The sequence below is a fragment of the Zonotrichia albicollis genome, chromosome 4 (assembly GCF_047830755.1).
Source record: "Zonotrichia albicollis isolate bZonAlb1 chromosome 4, bZonAlb1.hap1, whole genome shotgun sequence".
NCBI lineage: Eukaryota > Metazoa > Chordata > Aves > Passeriformes > Passerellidae > Zonotrichia > Zonotrichia albicollis.
In genome coordinates, this window is record NC_133822.1 from 53,580,634 (window position 1) to 53,596,483 (window position 15,850).

General features: G+C 37.5%; 1 long non-coding RNA gene across 1 annotated transcript; it reads right to left on the bottom strand.

The window, feature by feature from the left end:
* Positions 1-6,227: 6,227 nt before the first annotated feature.
* LOC113460374 (uncharacterized) lies at positions 6,228-14,200 on the bottom strand. Its single transcript, XR_003382216.2, has 3 exons — positions 14,081-14,200; positions 12,199-12,332; positions 6,228-9,401 (listed from the first exon to the last, which is right to left on the bottom strand). It is a non-coding gene; the product is annotated as an uncharacterized LOC113460374 (long non-coding RNA).
* Positions 14,201-15,850: the final 1,650 nt, after the last annotated feature.

The following is a 15,850-nucleotide window of genomic DNA, read 5'->3' on the forward strand; positions in this document are numbered from 1 at the left end:
CATCTTTTCTGACCTGACAGAGTGGTATTACATATGGAGTGCAAAGTCATCAACTAAAGGAATTCCATGGGCTTTGTAGGGATGATTCATAGACTAGAGGAATGATATCTGTGTGCAGGTATCAAAAGAAAAAAAAGGTGAAGGTGTATTGGAAAATGTGGGATCCAGTATGACATAAATTATGTGGAAAAGGGAGTCAATACTTTTCTACTTTCAGATGGGGTAGAGTTAAGGTGAAAGCTGAAAGACTTGTTTTTTTAGACAAGAATGAGGAGAGGACCTTGAATAATTAGTTTTGGTCCTGTCACGGACCTCAGGAAGTGTTAAAGTGCACTCCCTAAATGATATCTCCTACTGCCACTGCCCAAGGCATAACACTGGGCTAGGTCTCTAGTCTGGCTCAGTAAACATTTATTTTGTTCTTAAAACTGCCTAATTTTTTCATTGCTGACTGCAACATGAAGTTTGGAAAAGTGTTAATGAACTCTTCCAGTAGAACACAGCTGTATGCCAATGCAGAATAAGAATGAACTAAAAAAGAAAGATTTGAATAACCTCAAGGATATTCAAGCAGAATCATTAAAGCAGAATCATTAAAGCAGAATCATTAAACTTGTTAACACTAGGATAAAAACTCATTAATATTTTGCTAAGGAGTTTTTTCTTTAAACAATATGTTGATACCAGGAAAGAACAAAGTAATATAAAGTCTCATAAGGATGCAGCCATGAAAATGTGGATGTTATTATAGTAGAAACATCTTCAGCGAAAGTGGGAACATATTAATATCATCATAGCTGTAGTTCTCAAGAATGTTTTTTGACATTCCACACATTTGTGTTCAAGAGACCCTCATCCAGACTGGACTGGTTTCAAGGAGTGGGCTACTAAGGTACTCAAAGACACATAGCTTTGGGAGGAGGCCAAAGTTACCTCTAAACCTCAGTCAGAGAATATGATGCGGTCAGAGTGCTGTGTGGAAATACCAGTTTTAAGCCAGCAAGCTTGTGTACTGTCAATGGTCCAATAGCAAAAACAAATATTTCCACTTGAGCTAAACTTCTGTCAAGAAAGTTTCATATACTGTAATGACTGAAAAGCACATAGTTTGCATTAGTGCACAGCACTTACTTTATCTTTCTTTTTTACATCAAGGGTGAGATGCACCCAATGCCTCATTGCTGGTGTGGGCCTTTCACTATCTCCAGTTGATGAATTCTCATGATCAAGATTTTGGGTGCCTGTACAATAATCCATTTTTTCTTTAAAAATTTGTAAATTACATTGTTCAAATAAAAATATCCAGCAATTAGAATTCCATTGTTCACTTAAATTCAGAGGACTAAAGACTGCAAATTTGTATCCATTCCCATCCAATCTGCGCATAAACATTTTATTTTCAAAATATTCTGTTTTTCTAAAGCAAAGAAAACAGAATAGTTCCTTCTTATTTACTGCAAATTCTGTCATCTCATTAGGATCCCTCAGGGTCTCTCCAGATACCACTGTGACCTTATTGTAGTATGAGTACCATTGATCAAGAGACAGAAAACTGTCAAATCTGTCTTAATGTGGGAAAAACAGCTGCAGAACATATTTGTACAGAAGACAGACCTTATGGGAAATCTTTTTTTACATAAAAATAATAATACTTTGTAAGAAAAATAAGTTTCTTGTTCCGTACAATTAAACTGCAGAGAAAAATCCTAGAATTAAAAAAATATGGTTTTTAAGTAAAAACTCACCATCTGTCACCTAATAGCTCTTTTCTGCTACAGTATCTACAAGATGAAGGGCTTTAAGATCTCCCAGATCAGCGCATGATTTGCTCTAGACAGTGGAATGGTTCAGGACTGTAGCAGATAGGGCCTGGCTTTCGGAAGATCTCGTGATGTTACGGGAAGACAGGGCCCCTGCCCCCTTAGATAAGAAAATTAACATAGGAATGTAGCCCCCTGAACCAGATGCCAGTAACTTTCCACTTGCCCAAGTAACTTTCCTTCCCTACTAACCATAGATGGTAAGGACAGACCCTCACCTGACGTAGAAGCCCCCTAGACTACAAAACCCCACGAGAAGAGAGAATAAAGGCCTTTGATCCTCCACCACATTGGTGTCCGCGTGTTTCTTAGGCCCGAGCGACCCTGGGGAAGAGGGTCGCCGTGCTGTTTCCTGAAACCAGGCCGCCTGACTTGTATCAGAAGGCAACACAGGACACACTGCAATCTTTGGATCACATCACAGATGGAAGAGATGAATACAGGCAATAAGCCCACCTAAAATGAAAATAAATGTCAATGTGCCATCTTTAAGGGAAAGCAAGTGTACATGTATATGCATAAGTATAGATATAACATTTTTCTCTTGCATATGTGCTAGTGACTCAATCACTTCCAGTGTACAACCCCTCAAAAAAACCCCAAAATCAATCAGACCACCAAAGAGCAAAGCGAGTTTAAAAAGTAATTCCAGTAGGGCTTTTTTTGAAAAGAAATTTGGTGAAGTCAGTTTCTGCTTTTAAACTATGAGGGCTACAAAGACCATGACCTCTTTCTGTGAGGAAATTAGATTTCATTTGAAGAATTTGCCAGCTGTACCATTTTGAATTCCTTTATATGGATGCTCCTTGTGAAATAAAGTCATCTACCAGAACAGAGGGTAAGATTCTCATTTACAACTAAGCATCTTTACACTTCTAGGAAAACCTTTGCCGTTTACTCTTTCTGTTGCTGCCTTAGAGGAGCAAATGAATTTAGCTGAGTCAGTATCAGGTTCTTGCACACATAGAGAACAGAGCTGTACGAGTACAACCCAGACATGCAGGTTAAAGAAAAGCTAACTATGAGCAGCAAAGTTAAGCCCAAAATTTTTGCTGTGTGATTACTGAATGGAAAACTACAAGATACAATTTTTAGTTGTTTTATTTTATTGAAAATAAATACACAGAGCTATAATATTTATTCTTCTAGTCTACATGGAATTTGAATAAACATGTGCATTTCTGAATTTTACAGGTCCTAAAAATAAACTGGAAAAAAAAGTCATTAATTGAGCTAGAAGAGGAGAAAAAGAGACTGGGATTCAGGCCTTTGGGACTCATTAGTCTCTGCTTTTGTATCAAACATCTAGGGAACAGGAAAGTATCTTCGGATAACATTTCACAAACTAATTTGGTCTTTGAGCTGTGCATTTCACCCAGCTGAGTAAATATTATTTGCAGCCAACTGAGTAAGCTGTTACATTAGCTGCAGTGAAATGGCTGATTTGGAGCACTTAAAGCGGGAAGGTCAATAACAGCAGGAAGAATTAACAGACATGTGTCTTGTATAAAGTTCCACAAAGTTTAGCCTCTCCTTATTGGCAGCAACTCTTGGTTAGAAGCTAGAATCTGCAAAAGCAAGTCAATTCTTGCCTTGGGTTGCTGTGACAACCTTAACACAGCTGATGCAAACAACCTGAAATTGTATCTAAGAATACAATACAACTGTAACTCCCAGCCAGACTTAAGGGTACAGGCAAGAAAAGAGGGAATTAAAGAAGAGGTGGGATTTTATGGGATTTATTGTCTTTTTCTATGTGAATGTATCAGATTTTTGCACAACAAAATGCAAAATCAATCTTTGTTTAGGTTTAATAATTTTTTTTTTTTTTGTATTGCAAGTTTAAAGTCTTTATTATCCTGGATTGTTATGTCTACATTTAACCATTAAAATATTGAACTGCTAGACTGGTAAACTCCGTACTTGGTTCTGAATTCTCAGCTTAGCTACAGCACAATTTGGATTCTTTTTATGCAAAAATAAATGCATTTGCTTCCTGAGGAAATTAAAGCTTATCAAGGAAGAGAAGTGAAGCAGAGAAGAAAAAAAGCTAGCCCAAATTCACACGAGATATTTGTGCAGACCAAGAAGTGGGGAAATACTCCTGAGGCATCCTTTTTCCACAGTTTGCACCCTGCCATCATTGATTTCAGAAAGAAAATTATAAGATCTCATAGGATTAAAATGACTCCCCCGTAGTCACATAGCTTCCACAAAATGCTGAAGAAACTCGAGGGTGTGTTTATTCATTGTTAAAATTACTGCTCAGTTCAAAAATGAGAAGAATGAGCACTTCTAATATATATTCAATGATTGTTTTTTATTGAGGGATGAATATACATAGCTATCTAAGAGTCCTGCAGATATCAGACAAATTCTCAATAAATAAACAATTTTTTTATTATACTAACAGTTCTGGAAAAAAATACAAGAAAAAAGCATTTGAGATAGAGTCTGTGTATCGTGAAAAAGCATACGTAGACAGAAGCTGTCTTAAAAAATATTCATTAAATTGATTTTTCATAAATTACCCTTCAGAGCAACTTTGGGATTTGGAAAGTCTGTTCTTCAGAGAATCTAAATTCAGAGAATTGACTTTGAGAGGCTGGAGGCCTCATGAATTGATTCTTTGAATCTACTTAGCCCCTCCCGTTTTTTCATCAGCAGTGTTTCTTTTCATTAAAGATGGATTAAAACCAGGAGGAGACATGCTGCAAGAATACTGGCAAATGTCCTAAGTAGACCTTTTCCCCCTTTTCACAGGTCTACCTTCCATTCCATTGCTCCTTTGCACACGCCACACACAGAAATACACTTCTGACTTAAAGCGCTAAACACTGAGAACATCATCAAAAGAATGGCTTTAAAAAGAACATTACTGAAGAAAAACTAATATTACACATTTGCACCAGGAACTTAAGCCTAAAATTACACTCCTCTGACTAGAGAACAGAAAATTTATGATTCATCTTGGATCTAATAAAAGCCGGCAAATCCTGAAGCAGACTCCTTGCCCTTCTTCAAAAGGGCTTATTTCATATGGTTTCAGTTAATAACAGCAGAATCACAAAACACACAAGCCCAGATATGTTCACACATTGATATTGCACAAGAATGTGAAACTAGAGATGCAGACCTGAAAAAATAAGGTATATCATATGGACCATATGAATTAGCAAGATTAGCTCTGTTTATGAGAGACACTGTCACATATTTCATACAAAGTGCATAGATAGTACTAGATTAATTTTCCAAACATATGATCTCCAGAAACCTGAACTGAATCCCTTCAGTCTCCTGGTGGCAATTTCCCAAAATAATAGGGACTTACAGTTTGCAAAAGCACTGAGATAATAAGCTCTATTTCAATGAACAGAAATTTTTCTCAGTCAAATAAAAAGTTATTTAAAAAACACCCAAAAACCCACATATAACCTTGAGCTATATTCCAAAATAAAATTTAAAAAGCACTTAAGGAAAATACTTTCAGTTTCCAATATCACAGAAGGCAAAAGCTGAAAGCAATTTTTAAGGGGATCATTAAAAGCATTTTTAGAAGCAGTTTCATAATGAATGCATTTCAAAGAAAGAAAAATGTACTCTTTCTTTATAAAAGCTAAATATCCATGTGCAAAATTTTTGTGTCAGAATTACAAAGTCCATCCTGAGAGAACAATTAAAATTATCGTTTGATAATTTTAAACGAGTTTCGTTTGATTCTGAGATGTTCTGTCAGACACCTGCTAATGATGTCACCAGGGACTATGTAATTCTCTTTGTCCATCATTTTTAGAAGACTGGGTATTAAACATTCTCTTCTATTTCTCCTCAAGCCTTCTGTGCTGGCTGTAGATATGAGAGAGAAGAATCAGTAAGGAAGGAGCTGTGAGAGAACTTCTGTTTCAGCTCATTGCGATTTAAATATTGTCCAGGGGCCAGTGATAAAAGCAAAGGAAGTTTCCTCCATCTCCTCCACTGTGGAAGGAATACTCATATCTCAGTCATTTGCAGATAGACTATTAATATTGAGGGAACATGGATTTCTAGAAGTATCCTGTCTTTAAAGAGCAAGTCTGCTCAGGTCCTTGGTTCAGCAAGGTGCTCAGACATATACCTGATGCATGGGTGAGATAATAATTTAAAACTATCAGCCAGTGGCAGCAGCCAACAGCATCACACACAGCAGCTGAGGCAAGGCTATGAGATGTTAAGAATGTCCTATGCAGATTCCAAAAGCAGTTTCAGAGCAAAAATCTTCCAGTGATTTATATTACCCATACAGACAGCTCCTATTGTCTCACATGAAACAGTGTTTCCTAATTTCTCTATCATCTGGTTACCAATACTTTTTAATTTCATCTGCTACAAGGAAGCATGATGCATGAAGGAACAAAAGGAGAACATATTCAAAAATTAATTCCTCTAAGGGCTTTATTCATCATTCATTTATATTTAACAAAAAATTTACCCTTCTAAATTATGCACACATACAAAGTTTAGAATAATACATCTTATCTGTATTGTTTATTGTTTCCTTACTGCAAGCTCTACACGCAGTGTAAATCATGAATAATTTTAGACCAAGGAGTATTCCCCCTGACTTCACTAGGGCTGCTCTGATGCAAACAGGCACAAATAGATGTCAGACTGGCAGAGTTGGGAGATAAACATGTAATTGAGTTAGAGAAATGGAGGAATATTTAGGCATTAAGGATTAATAATTGCTCAATAAAATGTTAAGTGAGAAAAAGCTGATGCATCAAATATGAAATTCCTTCTATTAGAGGGCAAGATTTCTCAATCTGATGCAAAGGAAGACTTTCATGTGGAGAAAATATCACCAATCAGAGAAAATATCAAACAATCAGAGCACTTATCTGGGCCACAGGTGCTTAATGCTTGCATCTCTTTTCTCCCTGATTTAAATTAAGAAGCATTAGCTGGACCAAGTCTCTCAGCTGAACTTGCTAGAGATTTCAAACACTCTCAAAGCCACCTACATTAACTCCTGCACACAATGTAAAATCACAAAGAGCAAAATGGATTCTGGGCTACACATGATTACTACTGGTTCTGTTTCCATATGCTGTAATTCCCTGAGATTGGCATTACTCTCTGAGAAAATTTGAACCTACTCTCTGAGAAAGCACAGTTGCCTCTGTCCTCCTTCCTAAGGACTGTTTACGGCAGGATGCAGCTCCTCAACACATTTTCTTTCAGTAGCGAAGCCATCTGAAGTGATCCCTCAGCCATGGCTGCATTTTTCCAGAGTTTGCCAACCCTCTTCCCATGCTTACTTTTGTTATTTTTGAGGGCATGCCAAAGGACAGACCTGTGAAGCAATTTCCTCAAAACAAATCCTCCCCAGAGAAGAGATCTCCTGCTCTGAGACTGAAGCTATCATACTCCTCAGACTCCATTAATTTCTAGTTCAAACAAAGAGCTAGCTGTGGGAAGAACATGCATAAAAGTCACCTAAGAATGCTGTCATCTCCTTCAAAGATCATTTCACCATTTTATGCTGTTTACTGCACTATGTATTGGTAAGTAAAAACTTTTCAGGTTAATATGTCCCTAAAGAGTGGAGTTTTATATGCATGTACTGGTTTTATTTATATATCACCTCACTAAGTAGGTATTGATTTGGGCCTTGAGCAGCACCTGAATCTTGATTAATATGATATTTTCATTTTTTTAACAGAATAATTACCTACTCCCACAGGTGTCAGAGAGGAGTCAAAGCAATTCTGTTACAGAAAACCCAGTGAATTAAATGGAAACCTTGGTGTTACCGCCTACTCAGTGCTCAGTAAAAGTTCATACTGGTCTTCTACTTTATTTTTGATAGAATCAAAGAAGTTTGACACCTTATTATTGGTTGCTAAGTCACCATGCTATGTATTTATATAAATTTCTGGATCTTCACAGTAGTTTTTTGGAACTCTTTTTTTGATTTTTTTAAATCAGGGAAGTGTGGAAATTCAGCAGTAGTTGGTCTTCCATGAAAATAACAGTTATCTTTTCTTTCTTTCTTTTGATTTGTACTTAATCTGTGACAGTAAAAAAATCATATCAGTAATTTTATAGGATGTTCAATATGACGAAAAAGAATTCAAGACTCCAGCAAGTTTCAAATTTTCACCATAGTATTTTGTATAGGAGCTATAAAGGCTCTTATGTGTTTCAGAGGAAATACATAAATATACCTTGTCTGAAGGCAGCACATAATTTTCTCATCTGTTAGTCCACTGTTAACCTTTTCTGAGAACGGCAGCCACAATTACAACTTGCTTTATTATGCTGAGCAAGATAAATTGTTTAGAGTATTTTTGGATAAAAAGTTACTTCCATTTTCTCAAAACCAATTTACAACAAAATAAGTTATAGAATTTACTAATACTTGCAGAGAAATGCCTTACTTAGCACAATGGGGAAAAGGATACATTTAATTAGGTTCTATTCTTAGGAAGAAAGTAAATACAGCAAATTAATTGAAGGTTTATGTTCCACTGAATGCATCCTTAAATCCTTCCCTTTCAGTTTTACACTGAATGTTTTTGACTCTGAGAGAGTTTAAATAATTATTTTGATTTACTCAAGTGAGGCAAGACCATTTACTTGTTAGTAAGACAAGACCAGAAAAGGGACAAATTTTGGGCAGCACTTCCAATAAAAATGCAAATAAACAGGGAAAAGTCCAGAGCTGCGCAACAATAGAAATCAAAGTCTAGAAAAGAAGGAATGAGTGAGAGAGCTGGAGTTATTTATAAGAGCAATAAAAATTTAACTGGCTTCAAATATATGAATATCTCAAAAAAAACATAATGTACATAAAAGGCTGTTCCAAAGAACAAAGCAATTTTTTCTCCCTATTCATATTGCCTAGAAGAAGATGTAATGGTCTAAAATTGCAAAAGCAGACTTGTCGTAAGCATTAAACAAAAAGGGACAGGTGGGAGCTGAAGTAGATCAACTAATGTGGGTCACTGCCCTTTTTCTAGAGCTGTCTTCAGAACCAGTCCACATCTGCCAAGAACAATGTTGTAGTCATTGACCCTGCTGAGAGGAAAGGACCAACAGGCTGTATAACATTTCAAGATCTTCACAAATCCTAGTCTTTCAATTGCTTTATATTTTCTGCACAGCAAAATTTAGGTTACTTGGGTTTACCAGCAATAGAAAAGACATGGTGGTATGATCTTTACTGAAGTTTGTAACTTTGCAACACATGTTGTATGACCTATCTAGTCCTTTATCCAGCTGCCAGAACATGTTGCTGCTGTGTCTTCTATTTTCAGTCACAGTTCCTGATTTAAGACTTTTCAGATTACAGTTGCTCTTTACTTTCTGTGAAGTAATAACAATCTGTTATTCTTATCAAAAGTATTTCCTTTTTGTTATGCTTGCACACCTCCAGAGGTACAATTTGCAGCTTATGGGCATGAGTATACCTGCTACTACTGGCATCCTTAGAAAAACATCCTGTCAGTGATAATTCTCAACAAATAACCTCCCACAGACAAGAACTGCCATAAAGTTACTATTTCTGGATCATTTGCCTCTTCCATCTCCTCACAGTTCCTAAAGTAAAAGAAACAAAAAATAAGAAAACAAAATCAACAACAGAATTACATTTATTTTTTAAAAATGGATCCCCAGAATCTCAGCTACACCCACATTAACACATTTTTCCTCTTCTTGTTGCCATTAAGAATAGCCTTTCATCTCACTCTGCCATATTCCATGGCTTCTCAATGGCTTAAACAGGAGTGATGGCACCCAACCTTTGCCTAGCTTAAAAGCTGTTTAATGTGGTGCAGGCATCCACTGAATATGTTTTGCAGCCTAAATTAGGTCAAAAGAATCTCTTGGTCAAACACCCCCATTGATGACTCGGGGTGTGGGGAAGGGAAACAAGAGGCGAGGAGGGAGAGTGTCCCCAGATGAAACCAGGCTGAATCTGGTCTGTCTCCTGCAGGGATGGACTATGGCCAGTGCCTTTGGTTTCTAGGGTGAGATTAAACTAAAAGATAGCAAATATAAGAGGCTGGAAACATAATGGAGGAAATCACCTCCATTCTTTCTTAAAATTAAAAACCAAGTTAAATTCACTTTTACTAGTTGCAGCAGCTCTCAAAAACAAAGATTCTGAATAACAAACCTAATTAAGGAGTAGTGCCTTAATCCAAGTTAGAGGCAAAGTTTAAAATCTGTTTCTCATTCCTTTTTTTCCCCCTAAATAAAGCCTTCAACAAAGATATTAACTTGCTTGAAACTGTCATTTTCCAAATTTAAGAAAGTCACAAGGACCATTTATCCTTTTCATGACAGTGTATATGCATATGCATATATATATATGTATATTTATATGTATATGCTAGAACTACTCCAGTATTTACATGGATGAAAGTACTAATACACTGAAACCGTTTTGTCCACTTGCCAAAAAACAAAATATAGGGAATCGCAGGGAACCACAGTGGGAGAGAGTTCTGGTGTTAAAATGGAAGGAAATTCTTCTTGTTTAGATTTGAATCAAGTTTCTGAAAGCCTCAAAAAAAGATTAGATTGCAGTATGCAGAGAAGCTTCCAGAAAGTTCATATTTGTGGGGCTGCAGCCAGGCAGGATGATAAAGAGAAAGGAGCAGGTTAGGCTCATGTCCAACTTGCTCATGTAGCTGTCATTTCATTAATAGATTTTTTGGATTACGGGGATTGTTCACATCACTGGATTAAATGAAACTAAATATGATCAAAATGTAATCCTTTTTCTGTGCAAAAATGTTTTTGAAAGTTATTTTGGAAAAAATTACAAGAAGTAAACCTTTCTCTAGGGAGCTCTATCATTTCCTGCAGAAACTCTAGTTTCCTGCAGGAGCTCTCACAAAATGACAGCAGCTGTCAGGGTTTAAAATACTGCATCACACACATCCAGATTTGCTCTGAGCAGAACAAGACATGACAAGGCCACAAATAGCCAGTGGCCTTTTCACACACTGGGCTTCAACCCATGGAGGCAATGCAGGAGTTTTGATGGAAATTATCCAGCACAAGCACAGATTTCTGTTGCCATAGTAGATACTGAGCCTTAGTAGATACTAATACTTAGTTGCAGACAAAGGCTGAGAAAACAAATCAAGCCCTATTCTAATGTTTATTCTCTGATGCAAACGAAATAACCTATTGTGTTTACACACATATAGCCTGGCATATTTTGGCATTTGTCAGGGTTTTCTTTCTTTTCTGTGTGTCAGTTTAGGTTTTTTCTACTGACTTTCACTGCCTATGGCAAAGGTTTGGTAAACATACAGGAGTGAGTAGCCTTTTATATTAATAGACAATTTTCATTTCATAATAAACTGAGGAGTTCTTGCAATATAGCCAAACATTTTGGTGTTTGAAAACAGACACACTTTTGGAAAGTTTACATTTTAATGAAAATGAATGTTTCTTGTTTTTACTGCTTGTGGTTTAGGAATAGTGCTCCCCAATTCAGTTCCCTCACCGAAACTCCCCCAAACCAGGTGCTGCTCACTCTCTCTCCTGCTTCCCCTCCCTCTTGCTGCTCCTGGGATGAACTTGAGAACTGGAGGCACAAAGCGAAAACCACAGGCTGAGAGCAGAAGTGGAAACAGCAATTAGATAAGAAAACAAACAGTAACAGCAACAGTATCAATAACAAAAGGTATAAGACAAAGAAAGCATTTACATGGAAAGTAAAACAACACTGGAGCGTTTTGTGCTCCTCAATGAGAGAGCCTCCTACTCCTGCCCCTCACAAGGGACATGAGATGGTATCAAATAGTATTAGGACCTGGCCATGCCCACTTCCCAGCTACCATAAAATATTAATCCTGTCCTGGCTGAAACTAGGACACTGCTGTGTCTCCATAGTGAGTAATATTGACTGATGCAGTAACTATAGGGAAGCAGGACACCCATTATGCAGCATTTTAATGACACCTATTAGCTCCTACTGCTTTCAACAAAAATGTTTTAGCAGGTCTGGGACTGTGTCCAGGCTACCAAGGGTTAACACATGCTCTGAAATCACTGGATTAGATGATGATTTTGCTGTGTTGCAACAGTTTTGTGTGCCTTGTCACACGTACCTCTACCCCTAGGAAAGAAGCTAACCACAGGAATGAACACGGAAGTTTGCCATCTTTTCCTAACCCCAACATTTAAGTTTGGTGCAGCAAATGTGATATTTTTTTCCTTAAAATGTGAACTTCCCAAAAGTATATCCTTCAGATGTGAGGACTAGCATCTCCAAACTATTCATTTAATTTGTCCTCCCACTCTCACTGCTCCTTGCTCTGCCTGTATGATGCAGAAACAAAAGAACAGAATATATGAGAGATGATATGCACAGTACCTTCTTGGAACAAAATCATTACTCATCCACTCTGGACTGCTTGGAGATAAAGAGGAGGAAAACAGCGGCTGTCATCCCTGTTCAGAACTCATTTGAACTTTTACCCATGGTCTGGGAGGGAAGTGAGGTATGTTCTACAAAAAACACCACCAAAACATATTAGAAGTTAAACCAAATTTCACTCCTCCTCTGGAGCTGCCATTCTTACATAGCTTGCAACTCTCTGCCTTATCACATGGCATTTTATAAAGGCAATGTTTTCTGTCAGCACAAGCTGCACAGGGAATTTTGTTGCATTGTTTGGTGCTCATTGCCCAAAAGCAACCCCACTGCTAAACGCAACAAAGAACAAAAGGCATGAGACAAAACTGAGGCTTTCATTTTAGCAGATAAGTTAAAGAGCAGTTCTGATATTGCTCCCATAGCAGAGCAGGTCAAATGCATCAGCAGCTTTGGCTTTCTCAGATGGATCCAAAGATTGTCCCAATAGCCAAGTAGTCACACCACTTCTTCAGTGTTTACAGACTGAATGTCTGCATTTGGGGACCTGGAAACCACACCTCACATCACTGAAGAGAGATGGGTCTACACAAAGAGAAATGGGTGCACTCAGTGTCTTCCAGAACAAGACCTACTCTGTGCTAGATAGTGTCCTCTTCACCAACACAGCAATGCTCCCCTCCTGGCCTGGTGGGGAGTGCAGGTAGGACACAGCACCTGCACTCCCTTCTTTGATGCAGGGAGCATTTGAATAGTTACAAAGAAAATAAATTAACTGAAAGACTCCAACCTGACTTCAGACAAAAGGCTATGGAGGATGGAGTGCCCTTCAGAGTGTGAGAGCCATGCAGTCAGTCCCTGTGCCTCAGCTCTGCCCCAGGCTGAACACTCTGGCTCTAGGATGCAAGGGGAGGCAGCAGCTGCTGAAGCTTTTCCCCAGATATCTCCAGACAGCATGTTGCTAAACAGAAAACATTTTTCCCTTTTACAGCCTCTTCCTCCAGACAGAAATCCTGAAGAAGCTCAAACGTGGTTGGAGCCAAATCTCTCCCCTTTGTCCCCCCAGTTAGGCTGCCAAAGAGAGAAAAGAACAAATATTTACTCTGCCTTTGTTTTATGCCCTGCCATCCACTTCTGCCTGAGCAACGTCCACAGGGCAGTATCCAACACCAACGGAACCAGGCTTTGTCGCTGTGCCAGCAATGCTCAAAAGCTTTCTGGCTGCCCAGATAAGAATAAGACCTAATGTGATCCTAAATTAGCAGCAGAAGCACTTTTTTCTTTCTCACTGAATGTATCCTCAATGGCTCTATAAGCATCCTGCTTTTTACATAAAATTGAGGTATTTGTCTGTCCATAAATTTATGATTTGCATCACCAGAAGAGAGCAGAATCTGACAGTAGAAGAATGAAGAACAAACAATTGTGTTCAAAGTATCTACAGCTTTGCTGCTTGTCTCTTTTCTTTCACTAAAGAGCTCAAACAGTTAAGGAGAAGAGCTATGTAACAGATCAAGCCATGACACTTGCAAAAAATCTCAGGTTTCTTAGAAGTTTAAAGAGTAAAAACAAATAATATTGTGCAAGATAAGAGAAAAAAATAGACAAAGCTCTCAGATTTTCACATGTTTAAGGACATAAAAAAAATTGCAGAATACATCTAAGATTCAATAGCAAAACAACAAAAAAAAAAAGCAGCCAAAAGCTCTGAGAAGACATTATCATACAAAGCAAATAGACCATATTTTGCACTGACTTGCAACTAAAATACCAGTTTGCTTAACATTAGAATTTCCGTTTCTCTGAAAGCATAAAGGTTTTTCAATACATTCAAATACATTTTAAAATGCTGAGGTTTATAAAATTAGATAGAATCACATACCTTTTTTCAGCATCTTAATTTTTTCAAAGATATTTCAAAAGAGTTTTCTTAAAACAGTCTTTAAGATTTGGCTCTTCTATCTCCTATAGAAATAAAGGGTAGCTCAGAGACAGCAATGAGGCTAACAAATCATGGCAGGTCAGCTGACTTGAAGAGAAAAAACTTAACTATGCCAGAACATTTTTTCCCTTTTCAAATATTTTTCCTATCCCAAACTGGAATGCAATGGTGGAATCCACCAAAATTGTATGATCAAACCCTTCACCTCAAAAATGTGCTTTGGATTCATCAAATTGCTTTCACTAAAACATCAAATTTTTAAATTGTTGACCAGATTTCATTTTATAAGAAAATATTTCTTATGACATTAAAGCTTTGGAATTTGAAAAAATCTCTAAGGAGAATTTTGTTCTGTTTTTGCCTTTTTCTCAAACCTGTTTTCAAAAAATGGCATTTCGTTACCATCATGTTATTCTGCCACTAAATTTCACCTGAGACAAGGCTTTGGAATATACTAGGAACCTATTCTCCTGGAATCTATGTTATTCCACCTGGATGAATGTCATCCTTTTTGATTCTCCCCATCTTATCTGTTAAGATAGAGAATTTCTCTTGTTGTATAATTTCTCACCATGCACCAGAAGTGCACTGATAAGTAATCTGAATAATTTCATCACACCGGAAGTGTGAACAAAGCACAACAAGGAAGTTAAAGCATAATGAAAAATGAAGTATTTTTTTAAGAAGATATTAAAATAAATACAATGAGAATATTATCTTTATCCATTAAACTGTGAGCATGCTGCGTTAATAATGTACTGAATAATAGTATAAGGCTCTCAATGGGAAAAAATAACGCAACTTAAAAGGCTTTTCTAGTCTGGAGGATACATTACTATTTTATGGTAATTCTTATAAACACAGGGAGCTGGTGAATATATCTTCCCAAGAGAAGCATATTCATGGACCTTGTCATCAAGCCTTTTTCTGCACAGTACAAATCAGTAAATCTTGAAAAGGGTAAACCATAAGGATGAAATATGTAATTTGGAGATGCAGGTATACATCCCTCCTGTAAACCCTGCTCTGAGATTTCAGGACTTACACCCCACTCCAAAATAAAGTTTATGTGATATGATGTTAAAAATCAAAGCATGCACCCTTGGATGCATTTACCCAGCAGCTGACCCTTCAAATTACTGGTTTGAGGAAATTTTTATGTTATTTCATTCCAGTTGGTAATGAATAACAATTACATGAATAAAATCAATTTTCAAAAATGAGAAGCTGACTAGCCATGCGGGTTGGGTAATTCACCAATGCCCATGGCTGGAAACGATTTCCACAGGAAAAGGATAGGGATATTCCTCTTCCCTTCACTCTGATGTCTGGAGTAGAGGTTTTTAGTCTGGCTGTCAGAAGAGCTCAGAGGGCTCAAACTGCTCACCTGAGTCAACTGGGTGGACACAACCACTTGCACCACATCTATGTCTAAATGCTTCAGTCAAAAGCTGAGAATTTGCTTTAGCCAAGGGTAAATATTCTCACCCAGACTTTTCACTGTGTTAATGAACTCCCTGAGCTCATCTCCAATATGACGAAACTCCAGATCAGAACTTTTTGCAGCACCTGACTTTCAGCCCTCTGTCTTTAATACAGCATTCACAGCCCTCCTGTCCTCCAAAGCCCAAATCAGTGTCTCAGAGAGGATACACAAAGCACAGAGCTCTAGAGGGAGCTGACTGCCTAATCAACAGAGAAATTCCCCTG